The 19285-nt window shown below is 41.0% G+C and overlaps 1 protein-coding gene across 6 annotated transcripts in view; it reads left to right on the forward strand.

Annotated features, from left to right (window-relative positions):
• Window positions 1–19285, forward strand: part of ctbp2a (C-terminal binding protein 2a) — a 288354-nt gene that overhangs the window by 53953 nt on the left and 215116 nt on the right. The window contains exon 1 of one of the 6 annotated variants that reach the window (XM_060842011.1): window positions 9062–9128. The exons of the other annotated variants lie outside the window; for them this stretch is intronic. The gene's annotated coding sequence lies outside the window, so the exon portion shown is untranslated. Of the gene's footprint in view, window positions 1–9061; window positions 9129–19285 lie in introns of those variants that run through there. 6 annotated transcript variants of the gene reach the window in all.

Consider the following 19285-nt stretch of genomic DNA (forward strand, 5'->3'; position numbering starts at 1 on the left):
TTTCACTGTCCTTGACTTTAAAAATTAATGAAAAGTCAAACAGCCTTTTGTTTGCATAACACTTGAACAAATTACATTTGGTTTAGGTAAAGCATTGTAAGTGGTAATCACCATGGTAACGAGTGGAGCATTAAATTTTCTTGAGCATGCTTTTATGACGTGTTGGTATGGATCATTAAATCACTGTTTCAGCACTTACAGTATCTAGGCACTGTCATGTGTAAGCCTTCCTTTGTCTGAAGAGCCTTTGAGTGACAAGTAAACCCGCCAAGATTCACTTGTTATGTTTCCTGTGTGCTGAGATCTCTCCACTCCCACTGCTGGATGCAATGGAACCCTTAACTCAGCATTAATTAGCCACTTTTTGTTGAGGCTTTCATAAAGGCTTCGATCAATTTGGTGATTTAATGGTCGGAATTGGCAGCAAAGTGGGAAAACAATCATCATTAAGTCCATCTTCCTGCCATGGACTTAATCAGGGAGTGGATGGAAGGTGGTGGGTTCCTCCTCACCCATCCCTGGCCTGATTAAATGCCCCCCTCCCTTATCCAGCCACATATTTGCCAAAGGGGAGAACATTAGGTAATGCCTACCATTTCAGATCTGTGACCTTAGCAGCTCTAAGAGCAAGTACTCTGGATATTCCTCTTGATATTTTTCTTGAAATAGTTGGATTATCCACTTTTGATTCGTGTCAGAAGAAAATATTTGTGAATATTTTCAGTGTTTTCTATATTTTTGTATGGAAGTCTTAAAGGTTGTTTCACTATTTAAAACAAGTTTGTAAAACATCAGATAACATAAAGCTGAGCAGAGCATACATTACTTCCCAGAATGCTGTGCAGCCTTATTTCAGCTAGTTCACTGGGTGAGGCATAATGAACTTTCACTTCTCATATCAACCTTGAACATATAATTCAGAATATTTCTTCAAAAGAATTGCATTATAAAAATCATTGATTTGTTAGACATCCTTCTCTGTGGTGAGTAAAACAGAGTTTTCTTTTAATAGAAGTTGCTGGGGAAACTCAGCAGGTCTGGCAGCATCTATGAAGAGAAAGCAGGTCCAGTGATTCCTCTTCAGAGCTGATTTATAGCAAGCAAAAGTTTGGTATTGACAGAGGAACCTAGATTATCACCAGCAGGGTGTATTTTGTTCGGACAATCGAATATTTGGACAATTGCATGCTGAATAGCACAGTTTAGCCAAGCATTGGGACCTGGCGATCTTGTCCAGATAATCTGAAATTTGGATAATCAATTGTTGGATAATAGAGGTTCCTCTGTATTTTGAAGGTAGTATTGCAGAGTGTTGGTGCGGGGGAGGTGGAATAGCGCAGGAAGAGTGGGAGTAAATAGGTGGAGCCCAAAGAGAAAGAACAAGAGCTGGACAGACAAAGGAGTGAGCACAGGTCAGCCTGGGAGAATGAATGGCTGCTAATGGGAGACCATCAGTGGCTGGCAATGGGTAATGTGTTATGTGATAACAAGCTGAAAATGTGTTGCTGATTAAAGCACAGCAGGTTAGGCAGCATCCAAGGAACAGGAAATTCGACGTTTCGAGCCAGAGCCCTTCATCAGGAAGGGCTCTGGCCCTAAACGTCAAATTTCCTGTTCCTTGGATGCTGCCTAACCTGCTGTGCTTTAACCAGCAACACATTTTCAGCTTCTGATCTCCAGCATCTGCAGACCTCACTTTTTACATGTGATGACAAGGCCTGGTGTGTGGAGGTTAGGATAAGAATGTGGGAGAAGGTGCTGAAGCCCTAAAATTGTTGAACTTGATATGAAGTCCTGAAGGTTGCAGGGTCCCCAAGTGGAAAGTGAGATGTTCTTCCAGCTTATGCTGAGATTTACTGGAGCACTGCAGCAAACCTGGGACAGAGATATTGGCCAGGGATCAGTGGCAGGCAGCAGGAAGCTCAGAGTCATTTTAGGGTCATCTTCAGCATATATACTAACCTTTTACCTACCTACAATCCATTCTGAAGGAGGGTCACTGGACTTGAAACATTAACTCTGCCTTCTCTCCGCAGATGCCGCCAGACCAGCTGAGTTTTCCCAATACTTTTCTGTTTTAGTTTCTGAAAAACTTCCCCACTCTTTCCCCCCCCCCCGCAACCTCTTCCACTCCCCCTTTATAATTTGACTACACAAAGAAATAAACCCGCTACTACAGCCCTTTCCCGCCCCTTCCATTCCTCTGATCAACCCTTCCTTCCAGCTACTAACCGGATTCATTCCTCCCATTGAGCAACCAGACTGTACCTGCTACCTGTGCTCACCTATGCCTAACTCACCACCCAAAACCTTCCCCCATTCCTCAACCCCTTTATCTACAGCTCCCCTTACACCCACCCCCATGCCTGAAGAAGGGCTACATCCCGAAACATTGACTTCTCCACCTCCTGATGCTGCTTGGTTTGTTATGTTCTTTCAGCCTCCTGCTTGTCTATCTGCAGTTCATAGGCATTTTTGTTCAGAATTTTACTTTTGTCTTTGCAATACAGTCTTGCAATGTTCTATGAGTCTTGAAGCCAATAAGATGGACCTTTATTTCAGAACTTTTCTGCTGTTCTTGGTTGGGGTGCAGTGTTCACAAACTGAAAGAGCTAATGGTGCCATGATTCAACATTTAGACAGCCTCCAGGAACCGGTTAATTAACTGCATGTAACCTCGGTTGTAAATAAAGTCTTGATACCTTGACTCCTCTGACCACTTTTTTTCAGAGATAAGAAAACATTCACCCTGTCTAGTGTTTTAGGGAGATGAAAATGACTCTGATAGCTCCCAGGATGCAATATAACAATAGAGTACAACATAATGAATTTTGAAGAGAGATTTTGAATTAAGAATTTTTTTCTGTATGAGAGTCAGGAAAACAATCGTTTAACTATGTTTTGTAAATAACTGCTTCACTGAATATTTTTTTCAAAGGTAAATCAAGTTGAGTTTGTAATAATATTTTCTAGAGCTGGAAATGTGTTGCTGGAAAAGCGCAGCAGGTCAGGCAGCATCCAAGGAGCAGGAGAATCGACGTTTTGGGCATGAGCCCTTCTTCCTCCCTTGGATGTTGCCTGACCTGCTGCGCTTTTCGAGCAACATATTTTCAGCTCTGATCTCCAGCATCTGCAGTCCTCACTTTCTCCTATAATATTTTCTAGGCCAGGTTGTAATTTGTATTTGAATATTAGCATTATATTGGATTTATTTTTCATGTTTTCAGAGATCAAAAAACACTTGTAAAATATTGTCCAGTACCGAGACGAGTTGTGATGTCTTTTTCCCCCCCCCCCCCCCCAAAAAAAATCAGGACATGCTTATGGTTCTGTTTAGCTTAATCCCTGCCAGAAGGCTCATCTCTTGTCCAAAGTTTATACAATGTGGTTGTTCATTGTTTTAATCATGTTTCAGGTGCTTGACAGTCTTGTCTTAAGTTTTTGTTTTAGTTGTTAATGGGATGCGGGTGTCAGCCTTAACATGTCCCTCACTGCTCCAGGGAAGGTGGTGTTGGTGAGATACCTTCTCAAACTGCAGCAGCCCTTCTGTTTCCTGTGCATTTGATCTTGTTTTCTGTTTTTTCCTTTTGTTGTGTTATTGCTGGGGAATTCCTTCACATATTGTGGCTATTGCAAGTAATTAAAATGTTGAAAGAAAAGCCACAGTCTTAAGCTGCAAATATTTTTACATTAAATTTGATATTTATTTAGGCTAATACCTACACCTTATTTTTCTGCTTGGTGGTCTATAATATTATCAATGAACAGCTGTGTGGTTTGGATAACCTATCCAGCTATTGTGAACATGTTTGTTTGTGTTGTTATTGCAGTATTTTGTTAACAAGGTTCAAGATTGAATGAGCATTCTGTTACAATTGAAGACACAGTCCTATGTTTAGATGTGCTGTTTATTGATTTTGGAGAAAGTGAGGGCTGCAGATGTTGGAGATCAGAATTGAGTGTGTGGTGCTAGAAAAGCACAGCAGGTCAGGCAGCAACCGAGAATCAATGTTTCGGGCTTTAGGAATGATTTATTTAGTTCTTTTTTAGTTTTATTTTAACAATATGATGCTATATTAATTAATATTGGACTGTAATATTTCCTACTTTGTCTTTGTATAGCAAAGGTCAATCAAGCTAATGCAATGTTCTTGCAACCCTATAATCCTAGTGGTGGGTGTTTCAAATGTAACTTTGAATCTTTTGATGCTCTCGTGCAATGGGGGAAGGGAGAGGATCTTTAAACATGTGGAAAAGCAGCATGTCAAAATATTTCATGAAGGTGGGAGATATTCATGATGGAATATCTGATCTTGAGATAATTAGTTTTCTGTCCTGTATTGCAAGCAGAATTGTGATGGATTATTCATTATGGCCTTTAATGAGATTAATAACATTTCTAGTTTCTTCTAGTGTTGCAACAAACCTTTTGTTATGGATTGTTTATTGTAATTGGGGAAAGAAAAGTAATAGCCTGGCTCAAACAAACTATTCCACTGTCCTTAAGAGGATATTCTGTTAATTAAAGCACAAGGTTTGGCTGCCCAGCTAATAATTATGGCTTTCCTAAATGGTTTTTTTAAGATATGTGTGTTGTGCTGTGGTTTAGCTAACAGTTAATTTATTTAAATTAGTTTCATGTGTTTGTGACTGTAATTGACTGCTGTAAAGGTCTGGACTCAGAGCAAGTCTTATTAGCATTCTCAATGATGCACAGACTTGTAGAAAAACAAAGTTTCTGCCAGTCCTGAAACAGAACCACCCGTGAATTGTCTACAGAGTAGCTGTGTGGAATGTGTACCATTTGAGAACTTTAAACTTGGGATGAACTGGGCCTCCCATCCCATGGCATTGTGATGTTCTTAGTTGGTATGGTACAAGTTAACACGTGCAGGCATCTGTACAACAAGGCAGGGATCTTTGTTGTGTTGTTATGGGAAGACAAGGAAAGGCAAATTTGCTTGTCTACAGGGCAGGAAGAAATACAGAGGAATCTCAGTTATCCGAAGGACACTGGTGGAGAGTGTTTTGTTCAGATAATTGAATGCCGGATGACATGCTTAGCCAAGCATCAGCGCCTTGCGATCTTCTTCAGATAATCCGAAATTCGGTTAATCGAATGCTGGATAATCGAGGTTCCTCTATATATGGGAACTGTCACCTTGGTGCATTCTGGAATGCCTTTTGATAAAGACCAGCCCAAAATAGCCCTTTTCAGGATAACCAATGACGAGGTATTTAGTCCTGAGTTTGCTGCATATTCAGTTTTTGCTGCATGACTAGGGCCAGAAAGAGGAGTCACGGGGCCCTTGTCCTTTGCCATTTTCTGCGTCCTTTTGACCTTCCCACTCACACCCTTCAGGTACCCAGAATTGGAACTATTGTAGAACTCTTGGATATCGTTCAGAAAAACCTTCTGGTTTTTGTAGTCCATGCCTCTATTTGTAAAGCTCATCATAAGTACATGCTTCAGCATGATGAACTTTACAAGTACTGCTTTGTCAGATATCTGCATGTAGCTTGGTCACTCATATTATCCAATCGGCTCTGCAACTTCGAACCTGACCCTGTATTTTGGCAGCAACAAACAAAGACTTAAACCTCATAAGCAGCACAACATCAACCCTGTGTCCAAATGAGAATGTAAGGAATGAAGATAACCTAAGTAGCTTGCTGAGCAAAAGAAGGTCAGTGTGAAAGCTCTCAATTCATAATTTTGAAACGAAGTAATTAATAAAAAGTGCCATTAAAGTCTCCCAAGCGGCAAAGGCAACGAATAAAACTTCTTTAGCCTTCTGGCGCACAAACTGAACCCACTCTGGGCAGAGATACTATCGAAGTGGGTGTTGAAATCAGTTGGAGCTTTTTTCATGTGGCAAGGTGGAGTAAGGTGTGTGTGTGTGTGAGGGAGATCAAGTTTGAGGGTTTATTCTCAGTCTTTCTCTTTTTTTCTCTCTCTAACATTTTTCTCTCTCCCTCTCTCTCACTGTTTTTCTCCCCCTCCCGTTACTTTGTCACTTTCTCTGTCTCTCACTTTCCTCTCTCGCGCACGCTTTCTTTCTGTCTCCCTGTCTCACATGCGGGCTTTCTTTCTCACTGTCTTGTGCTCACACTTCCTTTTGCACTCTGTTGCACGAGCTTTCTTTTGTTCTATCTGGCATGCGGACTTTGTTTCCCCCTCTCTGGCACGTGCTCTTCCTATTGCTCTCGCGTGTGCATTTTCTCTTTTTTTGCTCTCGCGCTGTCTCTGTCGCTCTCCCATGCATATGCAGTTTACTCCTTTCTCCTAGCCCGTGCATACTTCCTGTCTTGTGGAGAATTTCCTCTGTCTCTTGAGAGCGTGTTTCCCCTCTCCCTTGTGCACGCAACTTCCCTCTCTCTTTCATGCGCATTTCTTTTGTCCGTTTTGCGTATGATTCCTCTATGTCTCTCGCTCCATTGTGTGCATGTGCTCTCGCTCTCGCTCTCGCACGTATTTCCCCTTTCTCTCTTGTGCCTGTTTCCCCTGTTCCTCCTTGCGCGCCTGTTTCCCCCTTTCCCCCTTGTGCGCCCATTTTCCCCCTTTCTTTTGTGTGCCTATCCCCGTCATTCGTTTGCGCTGCATTTCCTACCTCTCCCATTCACGCTTTATTCTCACCTCTCCCTTGTGGCGCTCTCCTCCCGCGCTCTCTGGCCGCGCTCCCCCCTTGTGCACTCCTTTTCTTTCCTCTCTATGGCATGTGGTTCCCCTCTCTCCCTTGTCAGTCTGTGCTTATTCCCTTGCGCCCATTTGCACTACCTCTCACCCACCTGCTTTTTCCACTTGCGCACCCACAACCCGTGAGCTCTGGCTTTCTCTCTGTCATGTGTGCACTTTCTCTATTTCTCACTTACATTCTTTTTCTCTTCTTCTTGCTATTTTTCACACTCAGTTTTACACATTTGCTCTCCGTCTCAGTCACTCCCTTACATGCTCTCTTGCTCATATGTGACCTTGCATTGTCACTCTTGATCTTTCTGTCTCCCTCAGTCATTTACTGTTGCACAGTCTGACTACTTCCCTGCTGCCTTGCCTCTTGCACACTCACTGTCTGACTCATTGTCTTTCCCAGCTCTATGTGACCACAGATCCTGTGGAGTCTCTCTTAGATTTCCATAGTTAGAGGCTTCCCAGTCCAAATGCTTGTATTACTGGCTGTCCATGTGAGTTTGTATTGCCATGTTTTATAAACTGGATCAAGAATATGGGGCAGCACGGTGGCTCAGTGGTTAGCACTGCTGCCTCTCAGCACCAGGGACTTGGGTTCAATTCCCATCTCTGGCAACTGTCTGTGTAGAGTTTGCACATTCTCCCCATGTCTGTGTGGGTTTCCTCTGGGTGCTCCGGTTTCCTTCCACAGTCCAAAGATGTGCAGGTCAGATGAATTGGCCATGCTAAATTGCCCGTAGTGTTGGGTGCAATCGTCAGGAATAAAGGTAGGGTGGGTTACTTTTTGGAGGGTCGGTGTGGACTTGTTGGGCTGAAGGGCCTCTTTCCACACTGTTGGGAATCTAATCTAATCAAATCATGTGGTCTGAAACTCAGACACAAAAACCGAGACTGTGGTGTGCATTTTGGGATGTCCACATATGTAAGTCCCAGTCGCTGTTCGTTAATCTCTCTCGTGTTTGCCGGTGTGTTTGGTACATGGACATGTTGGCTCAAGACCCAGTCCTTTAAATGGCTGTGTAGCCTGTCAGTCGGGGTGGTCAGCACATCAGATTTTGGACACCAGTCAGCTGCATTGGCAGATCACTTAGCAAATGAACCCAGCATTCCTGGAATGGTTAGCCTGCCCCCTTTGGGGGCAAAAAACATACAACATAAAGTACTAATGTGCTGGCTAAAAATCTGAAGCTCTACCCAAAGGATAAGGAGTTTGTATCAAACCCAATTCAGCTTCCTGTGACACAATGCTTCCCAAATGTCTTTGCCCCATTTAGAGGCTTGAAAATTGTGTTGACTCCTCAATGAAATCATGAGGGTCAATCTCCAAGAACCTCGAAGAGGGGGATGGTAGTGAGAATGGATACCTGTTTAAACAGCAGAATGGCTGTTGTATCTTGGCTGAGACCCTTGGCAGCCATTGCTGTCTTTGAATTCGGGACCCTGTTCGAGATCCCAACCTCATTTTGGGTTGTCTCTGCTGCTATATCATTCAAATTTAAATGGCTCTTAAATGAAACCTGACACAATTTCTCAGACTCTGACCTTCTCCCAATTTTTCCTTCTCTTTTCTCCACCAATGGCGACAGGGTCCTCAGCTGTGCGGTTTCTATAACTCCTCCTTCATTTCCTGTCTCAAAATACAAACCTTTAGTCACTCCGTCCTCCCGCTATCCACATTCACCAGTCAGTTTCTGAAGTGTTTTAAAAGTCCTTCGTTGAAGGCGCTGTTTGCATTCCAAGTTTTTACTTTGTTTTTGTCTGTGTACACTAACTGGTTGATGCTGCTATCGCCTTTTCTTGCTTCCTCCTGCTGGAGAGTGAAAATAAGAAAACGCTGCTGACTGAGATCAGTTTCTCATAATATTTTTGAAAAATAGAGTCCTGTACTAAATCTTTAGATCCTACAGTAAGAATCTGTCTGCATTTGGGAAAGTTGGTGAATTGGGAGAGAGACATGAGAAAACCACCAGCTCTGCTGCTCGACCAGAAAGAATTCCTGACTGAGGAAGAACGAAGAAAATACAGATGAGGCTATCCCGAAATGGATATCACAAAATCTTTGTGAACATCTGTCTAAAATGTCCAGTGCATTGACTAAAACTATTTTCTTATTAATTGCTTGTGAATCCTGACTTACTTGCTGGTGAAAATAATGTGTTAGTTTTTCAAAGGTTGCCCAGCCAGCCATCCTACAACACAGAAGTACGTTTTCTGTAATCTCAATCATCACAAACATTTGGCCACTATCAAAATGATGTTCTGGCAGAGCGTAACCTTTCGACTCTTGCAGCACAAAATACATGGGCCCAATTTTAGTTTTCTGCAACTGGTTGCGTTTTGAGTGTGTGAAATTCTTGCCTCAAGCCTCGAACACAATGACTGGTGTGGTGCGCTGTTGCCACAGAATTAACTATTTTGTTGGCTGTTCCTCAACACTGCAGTAAGTTGAATTCCTCTAACGTATAGATAGATAGATTTTTTTTTTCTGAAGAAACAGGTCATTTATATTGAAACTGCATATTGTTCAATTGTTGTTAACCTCATAAGAGGTTTGGTATAAAGAAGTGTGCAGATACACAGCAAAAAGATCATTTACAATGATTCCTTAAATGGGAAACAGCATTTGGCAGTGCCATCAATATGAACCACGTGCACATCCAATCTTTTAAAACATGTTGCCAGTCTTGCAAAGCCTCAATCATGTATGTAGATGCAAAGAGAAAGGAATTAAAACCAGGACTACTATGCTTTAAGTGATTTAATTAATTTTTGATAGAACTCCGTAATCAGTGGCAATCCTGGGCTTTCAACTTTTAGCGAGGCCTCAAGTAATATAATGATTTTTAACCATTCATTTGGGAGCGTTGTCTCTGTAGGGCTCACTGAAATACATCACAATAGTGTTCTGGTGAGTTTGATTCTAATATCCTTATTAAAATTTGATGAAACTCATAATGAAATAAATTGTGAAATGACTACAGGCTTTCGATTGTGGTATGAATGACCTGCTTGCAATGCTATCAGCAAATGCTTATTAACAAGTGTTTTGTTCTAAAACCATAGACCTTTTTTTTGTTTTCCCCTGACTTTGAGCTTCCTAAAAACATTGAAATTTCTTTATAGGGAAAGACTTTCATTTAAACCACAGGCATCACATGCAAAATTTTTTTTTAAGCAGAAGTCACAGTGCAACTGTTAGTAAAAGATGTGGAGTATGTTTGCTGAACGTTTTGTATTAAAACTAAAGCTATGCATAGTATCTTAAGTCAGCAGCTTTATATAGTGTTATCTCATTAAATTTTCAGAGAAAAGCTGCAAGCAGCTAATTGGAAGCATGTAATAGTTTAGGCCATGAGCTGTCTTATGGCGTAATAAATTACTGAAGGAGAGGACAGTTTTATACACTTACAGAGGGTGAAGTAGTTTACATTTAATGAGTTTTTAGAGAATATTTGATAGAAACATTGAACTCTTCAATCATTACAGCCTCACTCTAAACTATTTAGAGTTACTTTATGAATAGCATTAATTCCAGCAATAGTTGCAATAATTCATTTATCAAAAGTTAATGACTTGCAGATAAGAATGAGCCTGAAATGTAATTTTCTCTGTAGTGTTGGCTATTCTCATTCATTACAGAGAATAGGTGCCTTTTCAGCTTCAGCAGAGAACATCTCTTCTGCAGCATTGGTGTGGATTTGTTTTCTGGAGTGAGTGATGCCTGCTGTGGTAACAGCATTATCTAGAGCAGTTTTTGGATGCAAGTGTATGCATCATCCGCATGAATTATAGTGGAAAAGTATTTGGAGATTTCTAACTCGCTGTAATCACTTAATCAGAAAGTAATACCGTTAGTGCTATCTTAACAGTAATCCCAGTGCAAATGCTAGAAAAATCAATGCCAAGCAGGTCTTTTTTTTTTGATCCCTCACTGTTTACTGAAAGCAAGCTGATGCACACACCTATCCCCGTTCAATTCTGCAGATTAAATGGTTACACTGACCCCTTTCTCATCCAGTTACCTACAGCCTAACATTCTAAGCAGATGCTGGAAACCATCTCCCTTCTGGCTCATGTGTATTTGCCAAATCCTGTTCGTGTAAACTCTGAACTGGGTAAATTGCCACAGTGCAGTGGCTGACATTTAATGGCAAATCAAGTAATGTTGGTGATGAAGTGTTTATTTGTTTAGGGTTCAACCACTGTGTGTAAATATTGAGATGTGCCCAAAGAACCGAAATCGTTGCATAGAACAAATTTGATTTCCACTGTATAGTAAGTTTGGTGAGGGAGGTATGTTATTGGGTGAAAAGGTGCCAACTTTGGACCCCACTGCCATTTTTCCTCCACTGATTTAAACCTATGGTGGGTAGGTTTAGGGATGGTCTTCCAATCCTGCTGCCAACAAAGGTTTCTACATTAGGCAGTTATTACCTTTAGGACCTCATCCCGCCATATGGCTGGGATCCAGCCATACAGGATCATGACAGCAAAGTCCTGCAGATTTGCTTAAGGCTTCCAGAAGGGCTCCCTTGTTCAAAGGTACTCAGAGGGGAGATGGCAGCGTAATGGTAATGTCACTGTGCTAGTAACTCAGAAGCCCAAGCTCTGATGATATGGGTTTGAATCTCGCCATGGTGCGGTTGGAATTGAAGTCAGTTAATAAATCCGGAATGGAAAGGTAGTTTGGGTAGTAGTTATGACAAAATTGTCAAAAATTGTTGTAAAAATCCATTTCAACAATGGGCAAAATTCCTCTGGCTCTGTTAAACCTAGTTCATTGTCTCTCCTCTGTACAAAAGCCAAGCAGTTCTCATGCGAGAACTTTTCGGCTGAGTTACTTGATGCCATAGTGCAAATCACCTCATAATTGACACACAAGTCGAACTAGCATACTGCGTTAGTCCTTTGCATGGGATGAAGATACCTGAGTATGTTGCATTTTGAAATGCAAAGGATAGTTATTAAGATAAAATGTAAGAATTGGGATCTTCCACATCAAACTGTTTAATTAATTTTGGAAACCAGCATACCAGAACTGACATTTTCGATATGCTGTATAAATGAGGTGCATGTTGTTATCAGAATACTAACTAGGGCTAATTACATTAGAATTCTTCACGCTGTAGATTATACATAAGGATGCTTTTTACAGATCTATGGTTACAAAAAATTTGGATGCAAGAATCAGTGGGCCACACAATGGATTGTTCTGTGCGTGGTGTTCACTCCTTATATCTGAATTCCTTATCTCTGTTCCCAGTCGGTGCTACTCCCTATGAGAACCATCATTTTGGTAATCAAATTTGGCCACTTTAATGTAAAGTAAGATTCTGTTTCTTATATCAAACTTTTACAAAATGTTATTCTCATCCACTTTAATCTGCACTTTTTGTTTTTAAACAGTACGTTTTAATCATATCAGTGGGATGTTGAGTTATTGAGCTGTTTGGAGGGAATAGTGTATCTCGAAGGTACGTAGACAGTCAGATCATTTGGCTGGATACATATGTTTGTTCAGTTACTTCAGCACTTGGCAGGAAGCAGTGGGAGTGAAACTGAAGGAGTTTGAGAATCAACAGGCAGATTTACATCATGAGCAATCTTTCTTTTTTGTTGACTTTGAAGTCCGATGCAATATAGGATTGACTTTCCACTTTTGTTATTGCTGTTAACTAATTTCCCTTCAACTATTTCATGATGATCAGTTCCTGTGATTGCAATCTCAATTGAGAACCCAGCTTTGAAATTAATATTCCGAAAATATCTTGCTCTACAGGTACTAACGTGTCATTGAGGTGTTTTGAATGTTGGATTCTCTCCATCTAAGATTTTGAATGAAAATTAATCCACTGGAGTGTCTTTTCAGAGGTCAGTCAGCACTTGTGGCATTGTATTTTGGAATGAATTAGCAGCTTTTTTGAGGGTGATTGGCTTGAGTATGAAAATGACAAAGAAAGATCAGCATGATTGGTTGTTTTCTATGTCAGAGTTAACACTGGTACACAGCTCTTCAGACAGCAATAGAGTTGAGAGAGTTGCTCAGATAAACCATTAACTTCTTTCTTGTCAGCAATTGTCATACTTAGACCTTTTTGCCTAAGCGTTAAATATTGACCATGTGGCAGCATCAGGCGTGTGTAAACTGGGGTACCTAGAAACAGTCAGTGCAATCTATTTCTACCTCACTCCCCTCCCCCAATTTAAAGGTAGTTGATGTCATGCTAGACAGAGTGTAACCTCTGTGATAACTGATTATAAAATCAAGCATTGAAATGGATCAGGGCTCATAGAGAAATAAATTAATGGCCATCAGGAAAAGGTATTGGTAATACATTTTTAACCCATAATTAATTTAATCTACCATTAGCAGGTAGCAGCCTGTAATTTTCTTCTTTCTGTTAAAAAGAGTGGGCAGCACTGATATGGTAAAATGTATTCTGAAGATTAATTTTAAATCTGGGTTTTGCATTGGAGTGTAATAGAGATTTATACCTGAGCTCAGCAGAGCGTGGTCCAGGCATGAACATTTCTTGGCAAGTACTTAAACTGTGTGCTTTTTAGAATTCAGCTGCATTCATATTTAAATCAAATTTAATTTGGAAATGTCATGGAGATTACACTGACACAAAACAAACAAAGCCCAACTGGAAGTCACACATGTAAGAACTGAAAATGTAGGGGACAATGCCTTGCTAGTTTACCAGCTTCAACTGTAGTGTTCCTGATTTTGAAAGAAGAGTATTGGAGGAGAATAAAGTATACAGCCAGGATTGGGCAGTGTCACAATGAGCTACCATGGTAGTGACATTGTCCACTCCAGAGATAGACCCAGTTGAGGTGAAAGAATTCACACATGAAAAGAAGTTGATTGTTTAAAAAGACAGCCTCACGTCTTTTGTGACTTCAGGATGTCTCAAGCCCTTCATAGAAAGCAAGTATTCATGTGCCCCTTGGGAAATGTGGCAGCCAACAAACACACAGCAAATTCCCACAATCGATGATTTGGAGATGCCAGTGTTGGACTGAGGTGTATAAAGTTCACAATCACGCAACACCAGGTTATAGTTCAACAAGTTTATTTGGATGCACTAGCTTTTGGAGTGCTGCTCCTTGACAACTATCAGTCCACACTCAAATTTCTTTAGATAAAAGATTGATTGGGCAATTTGCCAAATAGTATGGTTGTGATACAGGCCATTGCACTTTTTGAGGGAAAATGCGATGAGGCTTTTGAAACAGCTGAAGATTTAAGGCTCTGGCTATGGGATTGGTTTTGGCTTTCACTGGCAAAGAGCCAGCGGAAGCCTGATGGGCCCAATGGACACCCTTGTCCTGCAGATCTATGTTGCATCTTACACGCTCTCACATCCCTTCCAGCTAGCTGAATTTTCCACCTCTGGAAATGTTTCAAGACTTGGAAGTTCTGGAAGCAAGCAAAGCATGTTTTTTTCACATGAGAATAAACACTTAAGAGTATTTCAAATGGGTCAACAATATGACAAAAGGTTCCAGTGAATAATTGCCATGAAATGGTATTACCGTTTCTCTCCACAGATGCTGCTTGACCCGCTGAGTTTTTCTAGCCTTTCCTATATTGCTTATAATGCCTTCATGTCCTTCCTAAAATGTGGTGCCCAGGACTGGATGCATTATTCAGTTTGGACTAAACTTGTGTTTTATGCCCTACTGAGCAACAGACCAGGCACTGACCCCCACTGGAAACAGCCTGCCAGTTACAAAAAAATACTTGTTGACCATTATAGTTTGCTGCTTGCCAATCAGTCAACTTTAGATTCAGCTTTAATAAAAAGCGAAAGAACTGTGGATGCTGGAAGCTTGCACCAGATGTCAAAAGTTCAGTGCTGAAGGAAGCTTAGAGGAATATAGAAAGTGCAGAGGTGAAACTAGAAAGGACTCTCAGAATTTCATGTAGTTCATGTGATCCAAGGGAAGCTAAAATCTAAAGCAAAAACAGAAGTTGTTGGAAAAGCTCAGCAGATCTGGCAGCATTTGTGAAGAGAAATCAGAGTTAATGTTTCAGGTCTGGTGACCAATTCTGAGGAAGGCTCACCGCACCCAAAACATTAATTCTGATTTCTCTTCACAGATGCTGCCAAACCTGTTGAGCTTTTTCAGCGACTTCTGTTTTGTTTTAGATTTAGCTTCCATTGGATCACGTGAACTGCATGAAATTCTGAAATTCCTTTCTAGTTTCACCTTTGCACTTTCTATATTCCTGTAAGCTTCCTTCAGCATTGAACTTTTGACATCTGGTGCAAGCTTTGTCTTTTCCTTTATTTTAACCTGTGTATACTCCTTGGCATCTAAGACCATCAAGGTGGTGACAGGGCAAGATGTTAGATTTGTGAGTCATCTTTTTTTCTTTGTGGGAACATACTTGTCCTGAACCTCCTCTGTTCCTTCAATGTCTCTGACACTTACTTACATTCAAGTCAATGTCTCCACTCCACTTAAGCCAAATCACATCCACCTCCATTAAATTGGCCTTTGTCCACTTAAAACTTGTGCTCTTGGGCGAACATTGCTCTTTTCTGTAATACTCTAAATAACAACAATTATTAAATGTGTAACATAAATGACACATCCAAAATCGCTTAATTAAAAACCAAAAGAACTGCAGGTGCTGTATATGCTGTTTTCAAACAGGACACAGAAGGGGATAAAATGGAGGAGGGATTCACACTACTGGTAAAAGAGTACAGATAATGTATTCAAAGTATGAAATAAAGCCGTGTGTGAAGATGAGGCGGGCGGCACGGTAACTCAGTGGTTAGCACTGCTACTGCACAGTGCCAGGGACCTGGGTTCGATTCCTGCCTCGGGCAACTGTCTGTATGGAGTTTGCACATTCTCCCAGTGCCTGCGTGGGTTTTCTGTGGGTGCTCCGGATTCCTCTCTCAGTCCAAAGATGTGCAGGTTAGGTGAATTGGCCATGCTAAATTGACCGTAGTGTTAGGTGAAGGGGTAAATATAAGGGAATGGATCTGGGTGGGCTGTGCTTCGGCGGGTCAGTGTGGACTTGTTGGGCCGAAGGGCCTGTTTCCACACTATAAGTAATCTAATCTAAATATCGGAGACAAAAATAGAAATTGCTGGAAAAATCTGTGGAGAGAACCAGAGTTAATGTTTTGGGTCGAGTAACCCTTCCTCAAAACTGGACCAGAAACATTAACTCTGATTTCTGTCCACAGGTGCTGCCAGACCTGCTGAGCTATTTATGACCCCAAAGCGCTTCACAGGAATATTATAAAACAAAGTATGACATTGAGCCACAAAAGGTGTTCTTAGTTTGGATGGCTGGTGTGTTTTAAGGGCTGTCCTGAAAAAGGAAACCAAGTTAGAGAGACAGAAGTTGTAGGTAGGGAATTCCAGACTTGAGGCCTCAGAAACTGAGGCATGACCACCAATGGCAGAGTCACTACAATTGCAAATCTTCAGGAGGCCAGAAATAGTGTGCAGATTGGATGTAGACTGGAGGAGATCACGTAGATAAGGAGCAAAGTCGTGATGGGATTTGAAAACACAGTTGAGGATTTTAAAATCAAGATTTAATCGATTAAGACCAATGTAGGTCAACCAGCATCTTGGTATGAGTCAAGAATGAACACAGCTTTACAGAGAATAGAATGTGGGAGACTAACTAGGAGTGTGTAGATTTAGAGGTTGAATCTAACTGAACTGTGAAGACTAATGCAAAAATGCTGCCTCAGTAATACCCTTCCATTTAGTCAGATTCACCACCTAAGAAATGCCCCATCTCAATGGTCTTACTACATTCGGGCTAAAACAGTACTTCTGTACAAATTTTAAGAATTTTGTATCCTTTATATCTTCTCCACTGATTTTATGCTGGGTTAGATTATTGTAGTTGAATTTCCCTGTTAATTCCCTACATTGTTTTTTCTGCACTTCTGTGTAATTTGGATACATATTTGTACTTCTACCTCGTTCTGGCTGTTTATCATTCCAATAATGTGAACCATCAGTGTGATTTCTCCATATTTTTAGATTAGATTCCCTATAGTGTGGAAATAGACCCTTCGGTCCAACAAGTCCACACCGACCCTCCAAAGACCATCCCACCCAGTCCCATTCACCTACATTTACCCCTTCACCTAACACTACGGCCAACTTAGCATGGCCAATTCACCTAACCTGCACATCTTTGGACTGAGAGAGGAATCCAGAGCACCCAGAAGAAACTCGCACAGACATGGTGAGAAAGGGTAAACTCCACACAGACAGTTGCCCGAGGCAGGAATCGAACCCGGGTCCCTGGCGCTGTGCAGTAGCAGTGCTAACCACTGAGTTACCATGCCGCCCGCCTCACCTTCACACGCATGGCCTTATTTGATACTTTGAATACATTATCTGTACTCATAACTGTGTTTGTTTCTTTTACCAGTAGTGTGAATCCCTCCTCCATTTTATCCCCTTCTGTGTCCTGTTTGAAAACTCTGTAAGAGGAATGTTGAGCTCCCATTCTAGGCCTTTTTTAAACCATTTTTCAGTCATATCTGTGATATCATACTTCCGAGAATCGATCTGTCCTCTCAGCCTATCTGCAGTATTCACCAGGCACATGCACTAAGTATACTGCCAATCGCTGAACAACTTTTCTTTTGTCTGTTTTCTAATTTTTGCTTCCTTGACCTCTCCACAATCACTTAGTAATGCATGCCTTTATTTACAAATTTGCTTCCCTTTACTCTGAATTTACACTCACATTTCCATTTCCTTGTTGAGCTAAATTGAACTCTCCCAATATTTTTGTACATGGAACTTCAAAAACTGACATATTATTATGAGACCTACGTGTTGAGGTTGAGCTAAGGTTGCAGTGTGTACTTCTGTATATGCCTTTTGCTGCTGTAAGATTGTATAAGGCAAGTTGATTGTGTTAGTTTGACATTTTGCCTCTCCCCTGACCTCCCCCAATAGCCGCGTCCTCTTGGGAAGGGGCTGAGGGGTGTTGGGGGATGTGTACTTGGAGCATCCCAGCAACAGTGCAGTTTGATATTGGTAACCCAGGCAATAGTTATGGCCAACAGTCAGAGAGTGAGAATAGAAATATTTCTAAGTGGTAGATCCAGCTGGTCTACAATCCCACAGGCAGGGCCAGTCAAGTGATATTATTCTGCTGAGAATTTTAGTGAGTGTCAGTGGGATGTCTGAGCACTGGGCATATCACAAACGTGACACTCACACCTTCACCCAGTAGTCTGGTGAACACTGACTGCTCAAGTCATCATCAGACCGGGGTTTCAAGCTGTTTGATTCTTCACCATTTTTACCCCATTCTAAGCCTGAGATCCTGAGCTTAGTTGAAATTCCTTTGTGCACTGCGTCTCAGTTTTTTTTCATGCTACGGGCTAACTTAGCACAGAGACTATGTTGTGGTCCTTTACCCGAATAAGCAAGGGGTGCAAAGCTTAAATGATAAAAGCTACACAGGGCCTCATTGATGGCACTCTGTTTGCAACTATCCCTTGATAGGCTGGTGGCAAAAGCAGTAGATTAAGAGGAGGAAATTTGGTCACAATTCCCCCTCCTGATTGTTGACCTGTGACAGATAATTGATGAGCAGGACAAAAATAAAAGCAGCATATAGTCCCGCTCAGTAATACTTCACTCCTCTGTCAAACTTCCAAGTTAGAAATTGGCAGCTGTGTTATTAAAGGAGCTGTTTCCCCTAAAGGAATGCTGTTAATGATAGGTATTGGTTATTTTAAAAAATCACTAATATCTACAAACAGAGGGAGAATAAACTCTTATCTGCCAGCCACCATTTGATAGACTCTTTAAGTATTCTACGTTTCTACAACTTTTTGTCTCTTCTTTCACCCCTTCCTCCCTCCTGCAATGTTTTAATTCCTCTCTGTGCTAAAGAAACATTATGACCCAAATGCCCACAGTAGTCTCCGAATTTGATCTCAAATTGATTTCTGCTATTGATAATGGATATGTCATTTTTACATTTGTAAGGAAGTCCTGTCAAGAAGAAATGCCCATTTTCAATTTTTATAGTCTACACCTACCCTGTATAAATTTTCAAAATCTTCAGTGCATATTCAATATGTATTTTACTGTATATTTAGAGCTCTGTCATGGATCACAAAGAGTTGCAGTCTGAGGTTTCCTAAATTGCAATTCATTTTAACCCTAACACGATGTCTCATTTAAATATTGAAACTATTTTTGCTTCATATCAATAACTTGCATTCTGTGACGCACAACTGATTACTGAAGAACCAACTTCAAGGTTTTGACAGCTATTATGATTCATGCAATATTGTACGATTCCACCCACTTCTCTCACAAACACATGCACATGTATGCTCTCAAGCCATTGTTGGATTCTTGCAAGCAAAGAAATTTTCTTTTTTCTTCAATGAGATTGTGTTCTCTGAAATGGTTGTATTTGTAAAGAATACCAAGGAAGTCTTATACATATCACTTCAGGCTTTGTTAACCTTTTCAATTCTTGGTTGTTGGTTCTGATCCCAAAGCCTATTTATAGTTTGAGAGTACTTCTGGCTGGAAGTCAGATAAACAATCTGCTTACGGTTGGTC

This window comes from Hemiscyllium ocellatum, chromosome 22 (assembly GCF_020745735.1).
Source record: "Hemiscyllium ocellatum isolate sHemOce1 chromosome 22, sHemOce1.pat.X.cur, whole genome shotgun sequence".
Lineage (NCBI taxonomy): Eukaryota > Metazoa > Chordata > Chondrichthyes > Orectolobiformes > Hemiscylliidae > Hemiscyllium > Hemiscyllium ocellatum.